The following is a 25,340-nucleotide window of genomic DNA, read 5'->3' as shown; positions in this document are numbered from 1 at the left end:
GAATGCACTCTCAAAAGACACATTTTGGTAGTGTGGTAGTGATAATATAAATAGAGTTTTATCTCGCCTGATTCAGTCTTCCTGTTTGGAACGTGGACTACTACCCCAGGCTAAAGAGCTGTCTGGCTCAGTCTGGCCGCACTGCAGCACTTTCTCAGGGTCAAATGTGTGTCTTAACAACCTCAGACACACAGGTGGGCAGAGTACATGGGGAGAAACAATACAAGCAGTTGCTAACTTGGGGAAATACATCCTGGCACATGTCTCCTTTACTGATCAGTGAGACCACAAGACAGCATTGACCAGATTTTACAATTGAAAGGAAAAGGAAACCGAAATCATGGTTAAAAACGAGGACATATCCATAGTTTAACTGTAGCTATTTGATCATTATCAGTGATCAATACATAATGTAATGCCTGCAACCATCCATTACTTTCCTAATCAAGGAATCTGCTTAATATTTCAAATGTTTTCAATATATAAAATGTTAGACATTGCTTTAAATGCCCGTCACAATTACAAAAAAGCTATGTTAATGTCATCAACCATGCTATCTTTTCCAATGAAAAGTCCAAACCCAAGAATATTACATTTTCTATCAAGTGAGACGAATAAAAAGCAGCAAATTCTCCTGTTGGAGAAGTTGTGATAATATTTGGTGTGTGTTCGGTAAGAAGCCTAAAACGAGGCAGGCCCTTGGGATCTAGAGAATGGAATAAAGAGAGGCAGTGCTAAGAATATGCTGGAGGATCTTCTCACGCTCCTGCCCTCATCATGAGGGGCTGAAGGATCAAGGGGTTATCCCAAAAACCTGCCTCCTGTACCCATATCTACTGAGAACTAACACATCCAGAGTGCTGTTAGTCCTATTTTACTTTCAACTTTTAAAGCATCCCCGCATGTCAAATGCTAAAATCAAATGATCCTCGACACGTTCAAGAATAATAGTAAAGATGCAACTAAAAGTCAGGCATTGATATCCAGGTGTCGAGAGCTCTTCTGATGTATGACTCGAGCAAGCTTTTGCATGATTTACAATGAACCTTGAGTTGAAATGTGCTGCAGACAAACTGTCAGGGACGTTCTTAACACATCAGACATTTCAATGTGAATGACATCAAAGGAACATTTTACGGTTCTCGGCCTCAGGGCAGGTTTTCATCTTTTCTGCTTGTCTATATCTGAAGTGTTTGACTTCAGAACTGTTTCCCTTTGACACCTCAATTCTCAAAATGTCATATTCAACAAGGATGACTTTTAGAAGAGAGAATAATAGCACGGTGCTGTGTGCTGTTAAGTCGAGTTTTTATAATTCAGATCAATGTTCCCCCGCGGCCCCTAATGAATCAGCTCACAGATTGTAGATTAGATGTTGTTCTCAGCGGTCTGCTACAGTAAGTACTGGCTCCAAAAACAAAAAAGCAATCGGATGTAATTTCCTCATTGTTCTTTGAGGAAAAGAAAACCTTAATTTTTTTTAACGCTCATGAAAGAGTGAAAATGTAGAAGGGGAAATGTCAGTTCCTGGCTTGTACACCACAAGATAAGAGTTTGGAAGCCACAACACAACATTACAACTAATGATTTGTTGACTTTGTTTTTGGCAAAAGTGAATGGAAATCCGACTAAACTAGAATGATACTTGAAGAGAGAAGGCCCCAGAGAAAGTAAATGCTGCATTCAAGTGCTCCTTGGATATTCCCATTTCCTAAATTGGGAGTTGTTCTTCCTTGTTTGGGTGTTGGTGAGCTTTTTTGTGATGTGAAAATAACATGCACATAATAAAGAAGATGTGTTAGAATATGAGTGAAAGTGTTTGATGTGAATTCATGTACATTTTTCCAATTATTCTGACACTACATGAGGGCAGCACAAATCCACACCTCTCAATGTTAACAAAAGTGAAACATAATCCATCCATATGCCATATCCATGCTTTGATTTGGATTTTCTCCAGGTTTTTGTTTACTTCGCCCATGCTACACCAATCCACCAAGTTACATTTAATAGATACAAACATTTTCTGTCCCCAGCTAAATGTGCTCCTTCTTACATTCTTTCACCTGCCTTTGCTCTTACATGTATATTTAGCTTACCTCTTTCATAATAAGCATCCTTCTTCTTCCCTTTAATCTATATTTTGACCTTCCATTATTCTTTCCAGTCATCTGTCATATACAGTAGCAGAGCTAGACGGCAAAATGTTAAGTGTCTATCCCACCCTGACTTTGTTGTGGCATGCCTGCCTGACCAGAAATTCAATAAGTACTGCAAGTGGAAAGCCGTCAGGTTGTAGACACGCTCTTCACCGTCAAAGGCCACTGCTTCAATTTTTGGACTAGCTTAGATCGTGTGGAAGAAAGTTCCACAAGAAAGCAGACTGTGTGGCTGTCTGGTGCAGAGCCTGTCACATCACACAGTGGCCCGTGGTCTGTGGTTTACTGTGAGCTCATTGGATAGATTCTGGTCTCGTCTGCAACCTGTCAACCTGCGTTTTCCACATATACTCATTCAGGAACACAGCATACTGCTATGCCCGTTATGGGTCACCTAATGTAGGAAACACACTGTGATTTACTCATCTTAAAGAAGTTGCCTGTGACTATAATTATCAGGCAGTCAGACTATTTGATGCTGTGACAGTTATTATCATAATAGTTAGAAATAGCTTCATTGGCATGCTTGTCAGGTGCTGTGGCATGGTCTATAATTTTCCTGACATTTTAGTGCTATTTCCAAAATTTGTGGAAAGTAGTAATGGCCCTGCCTCATGAGGAAGAGGCTATTAATGGTCATATGTCTTTGTGTGTCATAGCTAATTATCTCTGCCAATAGGGTTATATTTTCTCTTTATTAGTTTCCTAAAAAGGCTTCCTCACAACAACCTGATGTTAATTTAGTAAATTAGCGTCCAATTTTGATTAAAATAGACGAAGCCTATGCTTTAGGGCGTGCCTACATTGTGATTGACAAGCAACCGCCACAGGGAACAATCAAGATAGACACAGTAGCAGTAAGTATCCCTCCCAGATCCACACTCTTGTCTAAATCTGCTCAATTCTCTCAAAAAACAAAATAACCTACATTCTAACCACAAGACTCAAAAACGATTGTCCTCATCCAATTGGCTTTGTCTCGTTTGCTACGCCCACGTCTTTAATAACGGTTGATGGTGGATAAAAGCATCCCTTCTTCCACTTTGGCATTCGCTCACTGTCACAAACTCTGTCATTCTCCAACCATCTTTCTTTCAACAGCCCACTTTTTCAGATTGGTATGCCATTATAGTTCTGTGAATGTTTTGCAATTAGCAGTTGCTTTCATCTGTTTTTCTTCCTCTGTTTGACAGGCTGTCACAGGCGAGCCCGAGAGCCCACTGCCTCTGTTTCTGACCACATCTAAACCGGTAAGAAATGACGCCATGTTCCACCCTGCTTTGCATGTAGTCCCAGCCTTGGGATGGCCCAGTTCTGTCTTTACCACATTGAACTGCAATCACTGCTAAGTGACTGTTTGTTTGCAATAGATTGTCTTCAGGTTGAAGTCAGGAAATGAAGATGTATTAAAGAATGAGATGGAATGAGCCAAGTCACAGAGGCTTGGTACTTTATAGTTGGTATTTCCCAGTTTGCTCCAGGGTGTTGTAGACAATACACGTTCCAGGAAACACGCTCCTGTGACTACATTTCAAATTGTTCAGGACTGACTTGCTGCTCTGGTATGGGTATGCTTCCTGTTACAGCTACCTCCAAACCCTTGGGTGGGTGACTGCAGGAAATAGCCCCTTACACACACACACACACACACACACACACACACACTCACACTCACACTCACACTCACACTCACACTCACACTCACACACGCTCACGCTCACACAAGCCCCATGCCTTAAATCTTAGGGATGTAACCTTCATGACCTCCAGCGTTTGCCTGTGCCAGTAATTGGTTTGAGGCATACATTATTTTATTACCATAAGGGATGCACACACATGGGAAAGACAGAATTTATTTACATTCACTCAAGTGTCGACAACTATTTGCCTCCTTATTTCAAGTATTCTGCAGCTTAAAGAGCCAGTTTATTGTCACACCTATTATTTCAATGAAAATGTATTGTTCCTACGAACCTCACATCATCATGCTGTTTACAATGTAACACAGAAATGGCTGATCTAATGTTTATCTTGCAAATAAATCATTGCATATAGTTTACTTTCTGCTATCTCTAAATGATAATACTTTTAAGTAATAACGAATGGACTACTGTTGGACTGCTAGTGTCTGACTATTTGGTTATGCAGTCGAGTGCAGTCATGACATATTTAGCTGACCGGCAATTGGTGTTTGTGCAATGCAGTTCAGCTTTAAGCTATATCGGGGTTGCAGGGACACATGCTTGAGTATTTTTGAAAGCACACATCAGCAATATAGACTGAAAGCTGCAGGGGAGAAAATGTTTGGATTTAGCCCAGCAGCAGTCATTTTCTGTGTTATCCTCACATTGATCTGGCCTTGAACTTAAGCTAAAACAGCCTCTCGTTAAAAAACTGTTAAAGATCAACAGCGGCCACTGACTGGCTCGTGTCTTAACTTCCGGAGCTGGGAGATATGTATCTTACAATTATTCTCCATAAATAGTATCAACGAGGCCATTTATAATGTGTGTACTAAAGGAGAATACTATTTACACTGTAATAAACAGTTTGGCTCTGAACATTGTGCATCAATATTAGAAACACCATTAAATCAATAGAATAAACCTTAATACAAAAAATCGTTAATCTAAACACACAGGAGCATGTTCAGAATATTTTAGGCTAAGTAAAGTTGAAAACAAAAAGAGTCATTTAGCCTCCTATCACACAGAAGTTTCTGGTCTACTGCCGCCGCGATTGGTTTGTTTGTTTATGAGTTTGTGTGACTTTAGTGAATCCTAACTAACACTTTCAAATACTAAAATAGCACAAAAACACAAATAGAAAATACCAGTCGAGTAAGTAGCGATCCCAGTGTTCTTTGAGGTAAAATAACCCTTTCTTTCAATGGACTCTGGTGGCGTTGAAGAGAGCATAGATGGCTTTAACTGCTTCAGTTGCCCCTTTGAATAGGCCTTTTCCCGTGTAAATTAGTGACGATAATCTATATATAGTGTAAACTTGAAATAATATGGATTTTATTTAGGTGGGCCTTGGTAGTCGACTGCTTAGCTTCTGTGCTCCTACTCCTGTCTGTTTCTCTAAAGCGTGGCGTGCCATCCACTGTAGCGGATAAGTACATCATAGAAACCCACTTAAAATATCCAATATATCCCTTTAAGTGCAAGCCTGGTGTATAGCATAGCATTATAATGAACAGGTGACCCTATTTTTCTGGTAACCCGGAGCATATCCACCACTAAATTATGAAATCTAAAGAAGGGGATTTCCACTTGCTGCTAACCTCTGTCATGCTGCGGTCCTGAGGCTGAGGTGTGCTAACATGAATAAGGCAGCACTCTGGATCATGACTATCCATGTAGAACAGGCACGACTAGCCTAGCCTGCCGCTGTTCAGGATGAAGTACCCCGTCAGCACGTAAGCAGCAGTGAAACCTCCATGGGTCTTTTGCTCTAAAAACGGTCTTGAATTCTCTGAGCTCAGGTCAAACACTTTCATCATAGTCAGCCTCAGCGGCCCTGGCTTTATTCTGTCAGTGATATTAGTGGACTGTGCAGCGTAGCAGCGACCTCTGGCAGGCACTGAGGGTTCTGCAGACAGAAGCCTCACATCTGCTAATGTCCAGATGTATTTTAAAACAAAAATATGTGCAGCTGTGTTAAGGGTTTTAAGCAGTTTGTAAAGAAAAAAAGGCATAAAGATGGCTCTCATCAACCGTACACAATGCGAGAGAGTAAGAGCTTCATAGACAGCTGCAAATGTAGATTGTTTCTCTTTTTCAATTGAAATTCAGTAACATCTGGACCCTCAGTTAGCTCTGAGTAATAAAGGAGGTCGTCCATGGAGACAGGCTGGTCTGTACAGACCTTTTTCTGGAGGGAAAAAGGAAATTAATAGCACACGTTGTCTCTATGAATCCTTGTGTGGCAGGGTTGATGCTCAGCTTCTGGAAAAGTTTTTTTTTGTCCCGCTTATTTACTCTGCCTTTGAAATTCTGCTCACCATTTCATCCTGTAGAGGGGTCAAATAAGGACACGAGTTAATAGTCTTTACATTCAGGCTGCATTCCTTCACCCTGCCGCTTAAATTGCATAACCTTCTCTATTGATCGAATAAGAGCAATCCAGCATTGAGAACTGCTAATATTGGATGAGGATCAATAATAGGATGGATCTGTTGAAATGTAAGCCAAAGCTATTAGTGGACTTATTGATTGGAATCACCTACTGTTTTCATCCACCATTCCTAAAAGTATGACTTGTAATGCTTTTAAATGTCTAAAAAACCATTAGACCATATATATTTAGTTCAGTTATATCCTCGTATTATCCCATATCTTTCCAGCAAATCTATATTTTCACTCTGTAAAGATCAGTTTTATTGTGTTGCCTTGAATAACAATGTTTCCCTTTGTACATAATGTCAGTGTTGTGTTCTGCCAGAAGTCATACATTGACTTTCCAAAGTTCCAAAACACTTTTTTGCAAGCACTTTTGAGATTTTGGTTGGTTTTTACTACATCATTTAGCTAGATTAAGCATTTTTGGCCCTCTGATTTTTAATGTAAAACTGCTTCCTTCACTTGTTTTTACTGGTTAAATAAGATAATCCTAAATCATAAGGCTTCCCTGACCTCTACGGTCCAGTTCAAAACATTATTGATACATTTGATAAACTAGCGCTTAGAAAGACAGATCTTCCTGTGACACATTTACTGGCTTCCATGTATTTCCTTTTCCTTTTATTGCAACATGAGCTGATTCTAGATCTTAAAGTCTGTGAGATTTGTGAGGATGTTTTTTGAGCTTTCAGTATGAAGAATAACAGGCTCAGCTGAAATGAAAACTGCCGAGGCGGCTTCAGACAACAGCACCCGGTACACAGTAAACCCTGAGAGAGGAGGGGGGGGGAGTGGGAGTGGGAGGAGGGGAGGATGAAGAAGTAGCGGAGGTTGAAGGAAAGGGGAAAAGGCCGTTGTATTTCACAGCCCCAGTTATGTTCTTTCTGTAAAAACATCAAGGCTGTGCTTCGGTGCGGCACGGCTCCACAGCCTCTCTGTCTGACGGCTGTGTTAGCAGAACCACGTCACAACAGCCTCTTTTTGGCAGGGTCAAACCGGTTTAAAGACACTGGCCTTTAATCACATTTTAAGGGAGTGTTAGCTCTGCCTTTTTATAAAAAGATTTTTTTTTCTTATCCTCATCTCTATTTCACAAAGGCTGTTTGTGCTATAGTTTGATCTTTGAAAGTCTTTGGAGATAGCGGTGTATCTTTTAGATGTGTCATTGTTCAATGTCAAATGTTGCACTGTGATTTCTGAATTGCTTGTCAAAGGTAGTTGTTTAAGGTCTGTTGAATACAAACATGAATCTGTGTGGCAGACCTTGGATGGAAAGTTGCATCTTTATTATTTTTTGCTTTTGAAAAATGTGGCATATTCATGTATCTCTTGCAAAATAACATATTTCTTGGCAGACTTCAAAAATAAAAGTTTGTGTCCTGCTTTAAATAGCTAACTTGTCCAATAGATTTCTACCAAATGTATGTTTACATATCAAAGCAACTTATTTTATTCGACTTGGGTAGTTTTTAGGACATAAAGAGATCAAACTGGGTCAAAACAAGATAGTTTTAAAAGGTTGAAGATGTCCTTTTCCTCTCCACACATTCTTTGTTTCCTTTGAAATATTCACAGTTACTCTCCAGCAGCAACCACAGCTCAACATACATACATACATACATACATACATACATACATACATACATACATACATACATACATACATACATAATATATGCAATTCTCATATCACATCTTCCTCTAATGAGCTCTGAGAGTGGACACAGATGACCAGGTATTAATCTCCAACTGCTCCGGCTGAATTTGGTTTTTATCAAACGACAGATTATCTTCCTCTTCCTCTGCAGCAGAAAGGCTTTACCCTTGAAGTGCCCTCTGCTGCTTTGACTCCATTTGGAGTGAATGTTTGTGGTTATAGCGCTTTAAAAAAACACATTTACGGGTACAGATTGAAGACCTACAGCAGGAGCAATACAATAAATAATCTAAAAATGATAAATGGGGTGCATTAAAATACAAAAACTCATATATAAGTGAATCATGGTCAATTAGTTCCACAATACATTCTCTAAACTACTTTTCCAAGAGTTTTTCGAATATCTTGAAATTCTGATTTACCATCTGTTCCACATTATAATGACTTGGCTTCTTTCATTCCCTGTTGAATTAGCCCGAGCTAAAAGTGGAACGCCATTCAAACTTTCTCTCACTGTTTGTGTGCCAGCTGTAGCTGTTTTGCATTTAGGCCCGGTCTCCTGAGAGGACCTGGATGGCATATAAAGCCCCCAGAGTCACTGAGGAGTGACGTTTTAGTGGCGAGTGGAGAGAGTTCTTAACAATGCCTGCGAGCTTTTCTCTCCCGCTCTGTCTTTCTGTCTCACTGTGGTTTTAGGAGAGGGGATTCATATTCATGCAGGCTGTGTCACAGAGCCTCCTGTCACTGCCACTACTCTTGAGTTCCTGCTGACCATGACCTAATGTCTCCTCTGTCTAGCACTGTGTGTGTCTCAACTCTAGAATAAATTGATTTATGTTAAATCCACTACAATGTGTAACATAATATCATGGGTTAAGCAGCAGAAGAGGTATGTCTCATTTTTAATAAGCGGACATAGAAGAGTAGAGTTGCAACACATCGGTTTATAGATCAATAGAATAATTACCACAGTGTTCATAATCAATGGTTATTTTTTCATGAAATGTAGTTTACAGCCTCTCAGATATGGATATTTGCTGAATTTCTCTGTATTTTAACATTAAACACTGAACATTTTTGGGTGTTGGACTGACATAGAAGACATGTTATGATTTCCCCTTGGACAAACTTGGATGGACTTTTTCTGACATTTTATAGACCAAATGTTCAATCTATTAATGCAGAAAACAATCTGCTGATTGGTTGATACTGAAAATGTAATTTGTGGCCCTATTGTAGAGAGGTTTACACATAATCAAAGTCCTTTGTTGCTGCGCCAGATATATAGGAAAAGTACCATATAAAAAAAACAGGCCTCTTAAATGATATGTATGCTGAAGAAGCGAGTCCCTTCCATCACAAACATGTCATGCCGGCTCTTATATAAGACGTTACTGCTTTGAATCATCTGACAAATCACTATGCCCTGCCTCAGATCAGCTCCGCCATTCTAACATAATTATACCCTCATTTTGTGGCAGCTTTGATAGTAATGGGTCTGCAAACTGAGTCGAGGAGACAGCTCCTTCAAACGGAGAACCATGACAACCAGAAAGACTGTGCACTCTGTATTCTGTTGTTCACTCCCTATTAGCTGAGAATGAATCAGTTGTATTGTTGATTTAATGAGAATGTATCATTTAAATATTCCATATTAGCATAGAATGATAATGAGACAACAGCACTGACTAACTTGTTTCCTTGCAGTGTACGCCCTCTAGTGAATTTTAAGCAATGTAACATAGAAAAATTAATTAACAATACTAATATTCCACATGATTATTGTATGCACATTCGAGACATCTGATTATATGAGCAGTACTGCAAGAGGTTACAGAAGGTGAAACGGCTTGAAGTCTCAGAAAATAAACAAAACTCTGTCACGAACAGTGTCTGCAGAAATTAGATTTGGGTTGTTATCTAACCCTAGAGGCTCTGAAGTTGTTGTTAAAAAATATCCAGTTAAGCACTCAGCATCCAACATCTAACTTCATTAAACGACTCAGAGGAAAGGTCACGCTTTGATCGCGCTGAATAGAGTGGTTTTAAGTCCTGTCAGGGTTCTGCGGTAGGTGTAACCCACGAAATCAATAGTGTTCAAATCGACATTTTCCAAAGCTATCTTTTTTTAGAGAGAAGGAGAGAGATGAAGAGGGAGAGAATAAAGGGAGACGCTCGGAGGGATGGAGAAGTAAGGGAGTAGGAGAGAGAAAGAGGGGATTTTTCACTAGTGGATAATTGGAAAGCAGGGAGGTTGAGACCTCAGTTCAGACAGTGTCGAATCAAGCTGTTCCCAGCGGCCATTTATCCGTATCACCCGAGAGGTACTAGACCAGTGTCACTGACTTAAAATCAATTTTCTGAGAAAATTACCTCAAGAACAAATTATCTCTGTCATGGCCCCTGTGTTCCTTTGGACTCCACTAGAGGTCAGTGTGCCCCTGAGGTGTTTGCATCAGAGGAGTGAAGATGTCATGTGGATGGGAAGGAGAGCAGCAGCAGCATGCTTTATGGTCATGTCTGCAGAATGGCTGCATGGTGCAAAGCTTCGGCGGTTTTTCTCCTTCCAAATAAAACCTCCTACTCATTTTTTAATCAATTCCTTCTTTTGCATTCCAACCTGGGCGAGGTTCAACCTGTTCATGCTATTTGCATAAGCTGGCTTCCGAAATCTGCGCTAACCCCCGTGTATTGCTCAGTCAGAGTGAGCTCGCTGTTCAAAGGGAATAGCTAATGACTCCAATGCCCTCATTGACGCGTGTCAATCTATTTCAGGCTCAACGACTCACACTCTCATACATGGCCAAGTAAGAGCTGATGATCTGTGTGCTGGATCGACCCGGAGACGTCAGTCTACCACTTGGTTAGTCAGGAGACTCACGGGGCAGGGCACTTTATTCTCAGGCCGTGAACCATCACCAAAGTATATATTCCTGCATCGTGTCACGCTGCTGACAGCACTCCACCGATCGAGGAGACGTAGCGGGATATCAAACATGTGATCTGACCTGATGTGCCAGCATTTCTTCCCCCCCCCCCCCCCCCAGCCTCCAGCCCCTCTCTGCCCATAACAGGAGGCATCCTTCAACCCTGTCTCCTTATTGATCCCCATTTGGCCCGGGTTCATTCTCCCCTCTCCGTTACCCGCCATCAGTCTCTCAGCCGCGAGCCTCGTCCACCGCTGACCCCTGCTTTCTGGATGAGAGGAGCCGTAATTAGAGGGGAACGAGGCTGAGAGGGGAGGGAGGGGGGGGAGGTGAGAGTCGAGCCATAAAAGGTGAGAATGAGGGAGGAAGATAAGAGATACACAGACAGTGCGAGAGAGCGATCGGGCAGCTGGGTAGAGATGAAATAGCATTAACTGGCCTGAGTGCTGAATGCTGGGGGCAGGAAGGGCCCTGCCAGCCGCGGAGGCCTGTGGCCGGCTTTCACATGACTCTCTGTATGCCGGGACGCAAGAGAGTAATAGAATCCCAATGGGCTGGGATGCTTTGGGAGGGGGGAATACATTTAGCTCCAGGCAGGCAGGGGGGGATGTTCGCTTCTCTGGGGCCTCCTCTGGCTACCCCTTGCTGCTCCTCTCTATACCCTTCTGGAAGATTCCTGGAGGACAGTGCTGCAATCACAATACGAATCGCCTCCTTTCCATACCTTAGCTGGCTTAATGGCCAAATGGTGAGAGGTATCGTGTTGCAATGTGATGTCAGCGGAGGCAGTGGGGGAGATGAGTCAGCCACACTTTGTTTCCAGGCTCTGTTTGGGGAGCATCTGTTGGCTTGTGTGGCTATTAGATTTCAAAAGCAATAAGGCATGCCACAAACTGATGCTCCATGATGGATATAATACATTTTTCATGATTGGTATACAGATGTTTCACTGATGTTAGTCATTTAGCAGCTAAGCTACAATAAAGCTATGCCTAGCTGCCAAACGCACAGCGGGATGTGGCGTCGTCTCTCAATGTCAGTGGCTTTGTCCTTAAATGCATCACACATTTATCCCTCTGTACTATCTCCCCCCCCCCCCATATCCTGTCTCTTCAATAATACCCCCTTAAGCAATATCAGTTGAAGATCAAAAGAAGCCGTTGTGACTTTGGACTTTGTGTTCAAGTCTATGCAAATATTTCGTTCTGCACTTTGAAATGATTACCTCTCTTCTTTACAGAACCATCCAATGGATTGACAGTTCTCTTAGGCAGTTTTCAATAGGCGCGTTCACACCAAGTACTTTGCCGTACTCAGTGCCCCGGCACTTATTACCCCAGGGCACTAAGTACCAATCGCGTTCACACCGGAATAAGTTCCCTGAGGGAAGATTACGCAAATGAGCCGCTGACGTCACTTCGTCTTCTTCTGCTTTGGGTTTACTGGCAGGCCGCAAACAACTTCACGGCGTATACTGCCACCCGGAGTCCCCGGCCGGAAGTCCCCGGAGTTGGGGACTGGCTTTAGTAGAAGCTGCTGGGACTCCCAGCAGCTTCTACTGAAGCCTTCCGAGTAAATCGCCAGAATGCCGACACCTCCTCATCTCCACCTCTCCCATGTTTTATTTTGTGTTGCCATAAGTTAGTCTCTCTGCGTTTGTGCGCTGGGTGAATGCTAATGCTAATAATGCTAATGCGAGGATAATAAAATGGCGGCTCTACAAAACATTTCAGAGTTTTACGGGGCGTGGTTTGCAATTCGCCCAGCCAATCAGAACTGGGGCACTATTTTCCCCCAGGAAAGTACCATCTCTCAGCAGGCACTACAAATGGGGGTAAAAGTTCCCGGCACTAAGTGCTCTTTTTGGTGTGAACGCGACATAAGGGGTACTAACGGAACTAAACGCGAAAAGTACGGGGAAAAGTACTCCGGTGTGAACGCGGCTAATGAAACAATCATTGATAAAGCCATTTTTTTTATACCCATGAAAAAAAGGAAACGAATATGACAAAAATGTTGTGCATGTTAATGTTCTGCAAAAGATAAAAGTCCTAAGTTTATCTCCCACACACTCCTCCTCTGCATCAAACACTCACTTGTACTTCTTTATTTAGTTCCGTAACATTATGACGTCACCACGTAACACGCACGCTTCTATTGGCTAGCGCTACACCACATTGTATGTGATAGGCCTGGATTGATCTTCTTCTTATTTATAGACACATGCATTTTCAATCATTTTGGACTCCCTATGTGGTAAATGTTTTATCTTTTTTTAATTTACATAAAACATCTGTAGTCCGTCCTGGGAGAGGGATCCCCCCTCTGTGGCTCCCCCGAGGTTTCTTCCATCTTTCCCCATTAACTGTGGGGTTTCTTTGGAAGTTTTTCCTTGTCCGATGTGAGGGTCCAAGGACAGAGGGTGTCTTATTCATATTCTGCACAAACTGTAAAGTCCACTGAGACAAATGTAAAAAGTGCGATATTGGGCTATAGAAATAAACTTTGATCGATTGATTGATAGGCTAAAGGCCCCTACACACCAGGCCGATATCGGCCGTCTTGCGTTGTTTGGCGACAACGGGTTCCTTGTCGCCCAAAGTCAATTTGGTGTGTCCCAAACCCTCGGCCGTGACACGCCTTATTTGGCCTTTCACGGTCGACACAAGCTATCGGGCCAAGAAACCACTCTGATCAGCTGTTCAGCTAGCAAATGAGAAGCGAAACGGAAGTGAGGGACGTAAACAAACAATTAAAAAAGGCACAGGACAGCAGCTAAACCCCAGCAGGTGATACTTAAAAGACATCAAACATAGCCCTTAAATGTCCTCTCTTACCTCCCACACATAGCAGGGACATCTCTGATATCGGCGGGAGCGTCCCCGGCTGTCCTCTGCTGAGAGCTCCGTGATTTGTTTGGTCAAGTCCGGTTTTTCATCTCATCGTAAATTTAGCAAGAAGTGGCCATTATTACATTGCTGACTCAATAAACTACACACCCGCCAGAACACTGCGATCATCAGATGCAGGTCTATTAACTGTGATTTTATAGTATGTCTGCACTTTATGTGCTCATTTCATCATTCATGTATTTTTATATTCTAAAACATGTTTTCGATGGACGAGAGTGAAAATGGAACGCACACGCTATTTGTTTGTTTATATCAGTCTGTTCTTCTTCTCTGTCTTCCGGTTGTTGCCTATTTTGAATGACGAATACACACTACCGCCGCCTGCTGGTAAGGAGAGTTATTGCCACTCACGCATGCGCAGTTCGTACGTGCTCGGCTGAAGTCTTTGTGGTGATTTCCAGTGCGACACATGGCCAAGACGCAGGAGAACTCGTCGATGGAACTGTCGGTGTCGGCGAGTTCTCTGGTGACTGCCTGGTGTGTCAGGGCCTTAAGGGGCGCAAAATCTTAGTGGTTGACCAACAACAACAGAGCCGGCCAGCTAACCAATCAGAGCAGACTGGGCTCTGGCTTCAGACAGAGGGTGAAAAGAGGTGCTGCAAAAATAAAGACCATCTTGAACATTAAAGCATGTAAACATGTCACAGTAGAGGCACAACATACAATTATGAACCTGAAAATAAGCGTAATAGGGCCTCCTTAAGATACGCTTGTAAACCTAACATGTCAGATTAAAAGGAAAGTTAAAAAACATGTTTCAGGCATCTTTGTAAGGGAGTGAAAACATGTACCTCACAGAGGCAGTAAACAAAACAAAAAAATATAATTAGCTCTGAGACTTTTGATCCTCACCTGTTTGTATTTTTCTTCGTGATCATTTATCTTTGTGATTAACTCTAATTACTTTGCAGAGGAACAAATAGCATGGGAGGCAATAACATTTCCCTCTTTGATTGTTCTCATAACATCAAGCCGGCATTTAAACAATCCAACATTTATCATTTCTGGCTATTTACTCCATAAAGAAAAGATTCATTAATCCATTAAACACCTGAGCGTGATTTGATCAAGTCCTCTGAGCCAATTACTTTAGAGTTCACACTCCTATAAGTCTGTTCCCATTTGCGGACGTTCATCCACATGGTATTGTTTTTCAATAACCATCGGCACACTGTTGTTTATAATTGCGGGTTTCTGGTATATCCGTATTATCTCCGATGTGGGCTGCTGTCCTGCATAACAAAGACTGCCCATCTGTGCAGTTTGTCGGAAACTATGGCACAAATCATGTAGGCGTTCAACGCGGATAGTACTCGGGCAATAAAGAATAATTCAGTGTTACCCACGAGCTGAGGATACAGACTTTATGATGACCTGAGGTTTGAATGCAACACAACGCGCGTGTTGCGTGAGTCAATGCCGCGTTTCTGGCCTGTTTTATTTCTCTGCTTTGGTTCTTTCTTGTCGTTGGCAGTGGTGGATGTTTGCCTCCTTGGCCTGAATCTTCATTTGAAATCTTTCTGAAAGCCCTGAACAATAGCTGAGCTTGGCTGATGACAATCTCATGATCATATGAATATTGGCAAATTCTGTTTGGGATTAAGCAAGAATGATTTAGTTTAAAGAAATAATGGTGGAGATAAAAAGTACAAAGTAAACGTTGGTTCTGTTTGCATTTGGTAGTAATTCATGATATAGCAGTCTGTGCTGTCATGTAATCCTGCTCTATGATGAACAGATGATGCAGTTGTGTCATTACGTGTGGATTTAAGAATCTCGCAGATCAAATTAAGCCCTATATGCATAAGAAATGTAAAGAAATGTTCAGTAGAATCAGGCTTTAAGCACTTTTCTTTTGATTATCGAGATTAATCTGTACTTTTACATGTTAAATCTTTTATGCACAGGGATTGGATTAACAAACCCAGCTCTTAGTATGTTCCTCATGTATTTGATGTGTTTTTACTTACTGAGGGGGCTGCGTGCCGTGCCGTGCCTATATCATTTCAGCATGTGTTGTACAAGAAGATCGTTCTAATTTTCCTAAGATGGAAATTACATAGCCTTTCAAAAGCATTTTAGTTAACATAGTAGTGAAAATGTTCTTATCAACTATCTCAGCTACACTTGTACCACACAGGCAGGTCCAGTTGCTTCCATGTAGATCTGAGTGATCCTACAGTATGGCGCGGGGGTGGGGTTGTCTTCTGTTGAAGAAGAAGCTGTGAATCATGGCTCATTATCAGCTGCCCTGCTTCTGCTTTTGTTTCTGCCATCACCTAATGAGGAATAAGACAGGCCAATTCCTTTCATAACTCATTGTCTAGACTGACTCATCCAGACGATGGTCGATTCTGGCCTGTAATCCACAGGTGTGGGAGGCTCTTTTTTTAGACGTCTCCAACGCTGTCCATTGCCATTCCATTAAACCCAACTGGTCACTGCCTGGGTGGTCAGCGATGGTTGAAATGACTGCAGGACTTGGTGATGATTAGCTTACAAGCTTTGGGGAACATCCTTTGGAAGTGAAATGCTTTATCAAGAAAGTTACGTTTATAAAGCCAACATGTGATTAGTCCACATGTATTGAAATCTAATGAACAACGACAGGAACCAATCAAACCTGTCATTGTTTTCAAGCTGAGAAATGTATGAAGTTTCATGGACAAGCAAACATATGTGTAAGAAAGACAAGTAAAAAAAATGCCTCAAAAGTATATAGCTGAAGATTATTAGAAAGCATTATTCTTAACCAAACAAATTACATTTTGTTGTAACTTCCATTAGCTTTAAAAATCACAGGGCTCCATAGAAACGATAAATCTCCATCAAAAGATGCTCTAACTCAAAGTAACACAGCCAGCATTAAATGCGTTTTTTCTGCTAAGGTGTAAGCCTGTTTTACACTGGCTTTTCATGCAACCCCCCCTCTTATTTTAAACAGTTTGGCTCTCAATCTCTGCCTGTGGTGCCAGTGAATTAATATGCATTAAAGCTCAGCCCTCAGGTGTGGAGGAAGAGACCTGGCATTTTGCAAAAGGCAGCGTTGAGAAAGTGGGCTGTGAGTGATGAGGGATGGGCCCGATCCTGACACTTCCAGTCAGCCTTTATTCAGTGTGTACCTTCTGTCATGATGCGCTCGCCACTTCTTTTATCTCTGTCACGCACAGAAGGCTGCAACTCCGTCATCCACAACAAACACGGAGCGTTCCCCCTTCATACATCTTCTGTATTATGTGTATATTCAATACAATTTCCTACCATCTGGGGCCACTATTGTGTGGCATTTTAATAGACAAATTTGAAACACTGTAATTAATGCCTTGAGTTCTGCACTGAATAGCCATTCAGGAGATCCTCTAATAGGTTGTTCTGAGCAAAGTCTTTACCTCTGAGAAGATTTCTGGTCTCCATAAGTCATCTGTGCATTCATTTATTTCCTTTTTTTGTAATAGCTCCAACAGGTATTTTTGCTGGAGCCATTCTTTTACTATCACCCAAGAGAAGGTGCAGGATACAAGACAGAATGATGAAGGTGACACCTGGTTTCAGACTGAAGGTTTTTCAATGAGAAAAACAGCCTCACACAAACGCGGACAAATGTCTGTGGAGAGCGTATCGTGTGCTTTTTTGGTTGTAAAGCCCCCAGAGGCAAATTTGTGAGCCGGGATATAGACTATATAAATAAAATTGACTTGGCAAATGTACACAAACATGCACATCTGGAGAAAGAATAGCCACCCACAAGTCACAGACTGCACTGCAGTCCCCCTTTAGAGCCCCTGTGGAGCAGGGGGACATTTTGGTCACCAGAACATCTAAAGGACAAACAATGGCCAGGTGCCAGGGAGACGGTGAGGCGCCTCATACATCACTACCCTTCACCAAGTGACAGACAGGAATGAGACTCACACATGTACTCCTCTTCTGACAATATTAAAACATTTTTTCAACAAGGGGAAAAGCCTTTAAAAATATGCGATAGACTGCATGAAGTGTTTTTTGAAGAGTGAAAATGGATCGAGCTTACTTTTTTTTTTAAGGTCTCTTATATTCAGTTTCTCGAACCAATTTGTGATTGTTGTAACAGTGGAAAAACAAAAAAATACGTTTTACTTTTCTCGCAAAATGGAATTAAGTTTTACGATTTTCATTCAGGTGAAATCTGTCTGACTTAAGTCTGGTGGCTTTGAAGAAATTATGTTATTTGCACGTTTTATTTGTTAATAAATTATAACTTTTGTCCGAATATGGTATTTACTTATTAAATACCGTTTACATTTTTCTTTGTATTCACTTTTGAATGCATGTCTCTTAACATCTTAGTAGAAGAGGGGCAAAATGAACATGCTCACCCCGGTGTCAAATTTCCATCACTGCCTATCAGAGCTGAATCAGATAACACTGGGACTTATTGCAGAGTGATTTGTCCCGGGAATGAATGCCAATCCTAACCTTTGCCAATGAGGACAAAAGCCAGATGTCAGTGGGTGTTTGTGGTTTTTTTCCGCCCAGTGGGAAAGGGTGTTTAGTGTTCCGTACCCATGTCTCTCCTCCTCTATCCCTCCATCTCTCGTTCCCATTACATGAAATTGCCCAGAAAAGGCTAACATGGCAATATCATAATTAGCGGGGCACATTAAAATTGGAGCCATGGAGCGTGTCATTAAAAATCCTCTGCCGCAAGCAACCTCCATCTTCCCAGACTCCCACATCCTATAAACCATAAGAGCTTGCGGCCTAGCTGCGGCTTTATCATTGCATCAATGCAATCGGGTTTTTCGGCCTGCTTTCTCTCTGTCTCTCCTGTCCACATCTTGCAGGGAGATGAATAGGCAGCAGGAGTGACTTGGACCCATCACTCACTCTGTCGATCCTCGAGGGCTGATCAAAGCCTCCGGAGGCGACCTGTCCCATCCGCAAAATGATTTAGCCATAAGAGGAGCAGATCCTGACGTCTTCACCGTTTCTGTCAGGGTGCTGATAAATAAGAACCACAGAGATAGGGGCTTTGAAAAATGGGTCTTGAAATGTTTTGTTTCTGTGCGATTGCCTTATCCTGTTAGTCCTGCTGTGAATGGATAGTAAAAAGATGAGGGCAGAGCGCAGAAATAAGACAAAGGGCAGGTTTGTGATGACGTGTGAACATGCCTGGGAAGGCATCTGCAGGAAGGATGCATTTCTCTCCTACTCAACACTCACCATCTACTGAGCTCTCTAGCTGACCTTGTACACAGAGGCCTCTCCAATTTGCTGTTATCTAGCAAGCCTACTGCAGTCCCCTTTTATCCTCTTGTATCTCCTTTCCCTCCATCTTCTTCATTGAATCCCAGTGTGTACAAATATATATTTTTCAATTTCCAATTTTGAAGTGTACCATCGGACCGCCCATGTTTCCAACCAGCAGAGAGCTCCAATATTAATGTCCCCGCCAAGATGTTTCTCCTCAAGCTATATCTCATTTCAAACCCTATCAACTGCAAGCCTCAATAATGCCAGAATCTTTTGAGAGTCTTGAGGGAGACAAAATAATTGACGGAAAGCTGATTTTTCATCTGGAGCTGCAATTTATCACACATAACTCGTCCCTTTGATATAAAGGAAGGCACAGCTACAAATAACAATGCCGGAACAGCTCGTTCCCATGTGTCTCTGCAATGCAATCTGACTCCAGATTCTCTTATTTAGTGCAGCCTGCTGGTGCTCTGTGAATTGATATGAAGGCCAGTCATCCATTTGTCGGGGAAGACTTTCAGACCTGTGGTAATCCCTGTGGGGGGGGGGGTGCAGCGGATGCGTCTTTGTTTATTTTGAGAGGGAAGACTCAACAGTTCTGACCAGACGATTTTAAAACCCTCTGGAGCTTGCTTTGAAGCATAGTGTAACTGCATCATGTTAAAGGTCACATATTGGTTTCCTCCTTTAAGACTGCAGATTTCTCTATTTCTCTCTTTCTCAAATGTCCCTTTGAGTTCCTTTCTCACCTTGCTTCCTCGTTTGAGCTGTTTTAACCTCGCACTTTTCCCTCTCTCTCAAATCCTTCACTCTTGCCCGCATGCAGTCCATCTTTGCTCTCACATTCTCCCCTGTCTGCTGACACAGTGCCGAGCGGATGCCTGACACCTGGGGTTGGCAGCGTTCGCCTTCCTGTCTAGCATGTTGGGCGAGTGAAAGGAGAGAGGAAAAGGGAAGGCGAGGGCGAGCGTCATGCCCCTGTCTCAACTGGGAAGGACCAGTGGAGATGTGAACACCTGCAGGGGAGCTTGAGAACATTGCCAAGATTCACTAACCGAGGGCTTGCATGGTCACACATTTTCACACTCACACATTGGAATTTATTTTCCCACACAAACAAACAGGAAGGATATCCATGATGGAAAAAAACCATGGACATGCTGTGTATGTATCCTGCCTGTCACAACCTGCTGTCGGTGGGAAGGTGTTGTTGTTAACACCTTTCATGCCCTGGTGTGTGGACGACAAGTAGCTCATCAACCCAGACTATCTCTATCAACCTAATGAGGGTTTGGAAAATATTAGTGGTTTATGAGCTATGTGATATTAGTTGAAATGCTAGTGTTTTGTTACAACCATGAGCACCAAGTGTTCGTCAAAAGCCCTTTGAAAGTGTTCTCTTTCAACACCCTGAATACAGGCCAATCAAAAGTGGCTTTTATTGTTTTATTATATTCATGTTAGTGTTATCTCAGGAGAGACCTTTGTGTGACAATAAACAGTGCTTCTCTGCTGAACAGGACCAGGGTACAATATGGTATACATGTCTTATCCTCCCCTTATTTGAAGGCCAGTAGTCCAGCTGAATTTGTGGAACTGCAGGTGAAGAGTTTCAAAGATTCTAAAGTTATAATCCCATATGTACAATAGCTACAGAGTATAGTGTTGGCAAAGAACATGTTAAGTTCCAGACTCCGCCAACAGTACAACAGAGTGCAATAAAAAAACAATGCAAGTAAAATGAAGGAATACGGGAAGGAAGTACCTGAAGGCAGGATTGCTTAATGTAGTTTTAAGATCCAAGGGAGAGAAGGAAGAAAATAAAGTTGCTCGTTTAAGCTAACAGAAGTCATTGGAGTGACACAAAAAAACATTTTTGGAAGGTGGAAACTAGCTAATAGGATGTATTACTTGAGTGCAAAGGGGGAAGGTGAAGACAATGGTTGGAAGAGGACCTAAAGTAGTAGAGGTCCGGCATCAACAGGGGAGAAATTCCCAAAGTACCCCTTAAGATAAGATGAGATAAGATGGTACTTTATTTACCGTTAAAGGATCTAGTGGGGAACTTAAGAGTTGGAAATAGTGGATTCAAGTTGAAGGTTTCTCGCCAATAAAGCAAGTGGAATTGACTCAAGTGTGTATACCAAAGTCTTTGAGGTCTTTTGATTGCCAGGAATATTGCCATGTGGCTAACGTGTGGTGGGGGGGAGCAAGATCAACATGCTGAAATGTGGAGCTGTTCACAAGGTTGCCTCTTTGGGCTGTGAAGTGTTGAGAGGTGGAGGTGCAACAGATAAAGATAGACTTCTTCTGCAGTCGGGATGGCAGGGCAGAAATGGAAAATAATTGACATTTGAGATTAAAACGGAAAAGGTTGCATATTATTCTATAGATATGATGATCGATATGCATAATATCATGTAAAACATGTTTTTACGTGGAATGCCGGAAGCGTGATTGTTATTGGACAATATTTCCACCCGTTTTTAGTTGGTTGAAGACAGGTGTGTATTCAAGAGTTCTGGTTAAAGACCAACTTGGATTTAGGGTAAAACAGGCAGTAACTGTTTTTATTCATTGGTCAATTTTGAGTTTTTGTGCTATTTTGCTTCAATATAATGTCTTCTGGGCACCGAGCCTTCGCAGCAGCTGGCCCTAGGCTCTGGAACACTCTGCCCCTCCATGTGAGGTCGGCCCAGACCCTAGGGGTTTTTAAATCTACTCTTAAAACACACTTCTTCTCCCTGGCCTTCTAGTCAGAGCGGAGCACGACTCCTGACTTTTCCCTGTGTTTTTTTATATATCTGTTGTAATTTATTGTCTTTTATTGTGATTGTAGTATTTATTACATGTACAGCACTTTGGCCCGACCAAAAATCGCTTTTAAATGTGCTTTATAAATAAACTTTGATTTGATTTGATTTCTTTTAGAATAACGGAAAATAAAATATCCCAAATACATCTTTACATTTTAATTTCTCTACACTTGGTCGGTTTGTGTTTGAAGAATTCTCCTAAATACACCTTTTAGTTTCAATCTTAGGGAAGATAGGAAAAATAGAGGAGCCTTTTTAAAGAAGGGGCTTCCCTTTTTAATTGGAGGAAGTGAGACAGAGCATGTTGTAGTGGATGTATAAGCTGAAGTCATACATTCCAACTCATAGGGCTGGAGTTAAGCAAGTTTCTGGAAGTAGGACAACAAATAACGTATGGTTTTGGTATTTAAATGCACATAACACATTATGGTTGAGAGGTAGAATAGATGATAACATTCAGGTACTGGAAGACTTGCTAGAGAAGACTAATTTAGTGTGCTTTGGAAAATGGAGTTGCAGTAACCAATAGGGACACGGCTGAGTGGATGGTAAATACTTTTAATAAAGAAAACTGTTCCATATATTCAGAGGAGGGAAGAGGAGCCAGAGAGAAAAACTCAATCTGGGAAACCTGCAGGTTAACAGAAGGACACCTCAGTTACTATTTGCTTACCAAATGCCCTGTTACACTTGACTACATTTACATAGCAACCCTGCATTGGGTATACCTGTGGATGGAAACAAATGTTAAAGGAGTTGTATAATTCTTTAAATAATAGGTTTGGTCTTAGCCAGAATAAATTAAGTGCAGTTTCATTAATTATGTTTTTTGTATGAATTCCATGTCCTACATTTTAACGTAGATGTATAAACAAAGTAAGTTATGCTTAGACATATAACAATACACGTCTTCTTGTCATCTTTAATTGAAGCCATTAACCATGGTGCTGTGATTTTTACAAGGGAAGCTGTTGAGCATTAAATAGAGGTATGTGAAATGAGGCGTGAATGGGCCCAACACAGCCAGAGCGGGAACGTTTTAAATAACAGCAGCTCTGGAGTTTATCTGGATCCAAGAGGATTGTGTCTTCACAATGACAGAACTAACACTACGGAATAAAGCCGTGCGGTCATTGTGAGCTGTCTCCTCTTCTGAACACTGTGTCCGTGGCATGTCCTGCTGCTTCAAAACTGTATGATAGGTCTTTCTATAGCTTCTCTGTGAACATAATCCCCTCTCAAGACGTATAGAAGCGCATTAAGATGAAACAATTATAGGATTTCTTTAGTCTAATCTGTATTTGACAGTCAGGAGTGGAGTTTTGTTCTCTGCACTGCAGAGGGATAGGACTGTATGAGAGCCATTTTTGCTAATTATGTTTTCCAAGCACATATTTCATCTGCTGCTCACTGTTCCCTGTCCGCACTTATCATACTCCCCTCCTCCCTGTTCATTCGGCCCCGGCTTTCATTCTCTAAGACTGTACCACCCGCTCGTCTATTACCTTCCTTTAAAACTCTGGGAGAAAATGAAATAATAAAGGTTTTATCAGCTATAAAGCCAGGGTGGCATTACATTAGGCCGACTGACTCTCCGGAAATTAGCATGAAGAATATGAGAAGCTAATACCCCATCGCATGTCGGACCAATGTGCTCCCTGTGATTCATCCGGAATCTGTTCATCTATTTTCTTACTCAGTCGCCCTGTCAGGACAAAGAGGGCACAGGGGGTTTAGGCTTTGCATGTTCAGCAGAGAAGAAACAATGTGATTTTTCTTATCTTTTAGTTTCACATTAAAACAGCTATGCTTTTTCAAAATCAGTAAGTGAAAAGACTCATTCAAAAGTGTCAATTGTCCTGTCTGACTCTGAGGCCAATTGAAACAACCATACCTTGAATATCTCAGATTATTTTGGGATCTCAGGCTGCGTTTGAAGTCTTGAGCTGAGCCGAACAAAAGACGGTGAACTTTGCCAGCTGGTGATCATATCCCTTTGTCTGTGATGAGGTGGATTTTGTTAGGTCATGGGTGGTGACAGCTCACCCCAGTAGCTTTCAAATACTTGCTCACTTCCCAGTCCCCTGTGCACAGTGAACTCCAGTGAGTGTATTCCCAAAAATGTGATTCTTGGTTGATGGGTGCGCAGCTGCAGCTCTCCCTGGCATGCATGCAAACGAACAGATGCTGTAGTATGTCTGTGTGCACATGGGGGAGAAGGACGAATTCTGCCAAAGTGGACACTGCAGATGCCTCTGATTGCACGCTGAATCAGGGAAGGAAATTCCTCCAGGACGAGGACAGAGGATCAACTGCTACAGCCTGTGGAGCCAACTTGGCATGGCGGTGAACGCAGGCAAACCGTGTCCACGTGGACAACCGAGGCACGCACGTAGGCACTCACAAACTCAGACCTGGATCCAATCCAAAACCCCTTGTGATGATTGTACATGATGGCCTCTGTTTATCTACTGGCAGGGGTGATAATCTGCTCTCATGACTCCCCTGAGACTCTAAACCTTCTCTTGAGCATTAAAGTCACGGTTGGCCTGGGCCATGGGGGATCGCGGAGTAGGGGGCTGTGTAAAGTGGAAATCGGAGAGATATTTGTTGAAGCAGGTCCTCAGGGGAAGGTACCTTGGGATGTGTCCAGCATTCAGGAGATGTGCAGGCCTCAATCTCTATGCAGTTGAGAAACCACAGGTTGTGAATAAGAATCTGCTTGGCATCATTCTTCTATACATTGCAAAGGTTTAGCTGCAGGGGAGCGTGGAACTAACAGCTTGGATGGGGACAAGATGCTGGGTCTATCATAGCACTGGATGTTTTGTGCTTAGGTGCAAATAAAAGCAAAGGATCAGCTCTGCCAGCTAACGATGCGTAGGATAATCTGGCATTTGACACTGAAAACCTGGCAGTTGGCTGTCGGTAAGTAAACTGAGGGTTTGGATTCCTCAGCAACACGGATGAATGGTTACTGTTCAATATTGGCAATCTGCAGGCTTGCAACAAACTCCAGCCCCCCCCCCCCCCCACCCCCCCTGTGAAAGCACAGGTCTGCAATGATGATTCATTCTTGTTGGATTCAACTGATAGCACTTGACTTATGAATCCGGATGCAATTTGGAATGAGCATATGGCATATATATCTGCCATGTACACCATGGATGGCTTCCATGCAAATTACTCTAGAAAATGGGATTTATGTATTTGGACATCTTCTTGTTAAACAGTATATTTCTGTTGATTTAAGGATTAGTTCTATTTCACTATGTTTTTTGTGCTTCACTGTGATTTTATTTTGCATTCTGCATCCATCCTCAGAGTCCATCTGTTTATTTACCTCCCACACACCAACTCATCTCAGACTCCGAGACATAGCAAATGAAGAAAGAGGAGGATGGAAACTGCCTGAAAACAAACTGTTAAAAAAAATGTTTTAACAGTACCTATATAACTTACAGTTTTCAAAGTTTAGACACGGGCTCGGAAATATAGAGGGAAGGGCTT

General features: G+C 42.1%; 1 protein-coding gene across 1 annotated transcript in view; it reads left to right on the top strand.

Annotated features, from left to right (window-relative positions):
• Positions 1-25,340, top strand: part of tspan9a (tetraspanin 9a) — a 207,372-nt gene that overhangs the window by 20,139 nt on the left and 161,893 nt on the right. Inside the window, exon 2 of the mRNA XM_034141848.1 lies at positions 3,353-3,409. The gene's annotated coding sequence lies outside the window, so the exon portion shown is untranslated. The remainder of the gene's footprint in view (positions 1-3,352; positions 3,410-25,340) is intronic.

Source organism: Trematomus bernacchii, unplaced genomic scaffold (assembly GCF_902827165.1).
Source record: "Trematomus bernacchii unplaced genomic scaffold, fTreBer1.1, whole genome shotgun sequence".
Lineage (NCBI taxonomy): Eukaryota > Metazoa > Chordata > Actinopteri > Perciformes > Nototheniidae > Trematomus > Trematomus bernacchii.
Note: the sequence above shows the minus strand (reverse complement) of the source record. Positions and strands in the feature narration are given on the sequence as shown.